Below are 520 nucleotides of genomic sequence, written 5' to 3'. Positions count from 1 at the left end.
TTTTTTTTTTTTTTTTTTTTTTTTTTTTTTTTTTTTTTTTTTTTTTTTTTTTTTTTTTTTTTTTTTCCTCTGGGGAGTCCCCCACCGGGTCATCCCCAGCACCCAGGGTGCACTTACCAAGACTACCTTTCTCCATTTGTAAAGTGTTAATATTTCCCACACAGAGTATATTTAACAGCAAATTTTAAGCAGGCGTTACCCAGGTCCAAACAGGAGCACAGGCCTGTGAGTAGAGGGGCACGAGCCGGGCCCTTGTGGACCCTCACCGGCCTCGGCCTCCTTCCCGCCTCTTCCCACCTGGTGAAATGGACCCACCGGCTGTGGAAGAGGGAGCCCAGGGCGGGGCGGGGGGCAGATGCAGCCCAGGACTCCAAGCCTCCCTTCCCCCATGCTTGATGGGCGCAGAAATTAAAGCAGACGCAGGATTATATACCCTGCAGCTGACAAAAGCCCCTATCCCTTAGAAAATGCTTGAGTCCTGCCGGCCCCGCAGGTGCCAGCTCCGCGAGAGCCGGGCTGA

At 51.5% G+C, this 520-nt stretch overlaps 1 protein-coding gene across 1 annotated transcript in view; it reads right to left on the bottom strand.

The window, feature by feature from the left end:
- Positions 1–520, bottom strand: part of FN3K (fructosamine 3 kinase) — a 10226-nt gene that overhangs the window by 9250 nt on the left and 456 nt on the right. The gene's annotated exons all lie outside the window — the stretch shown is intronic.

Source organism: Ailuropoda melanoleuca, chromosome 15 (assembly GCF_002007445.2).
Source record: "Ailuropoda melanoleuca isolate Jingjing chromosome 15, ASM200744v2, whole genome shotgun sequence".
NCBI classification, from domain to species: domain Eukaryota; kingdom Metazoa; phylum Chordata; class Mammalia; order Carnivora; family Ursidae; genus Ailuropoda; species Ailuropoda melanoleuca.
The sequence above is the reverse complement of the archived record's forward strand: the minus strand, read 5'-3'. Positions and strand labels throughout refer to the sequence as shown.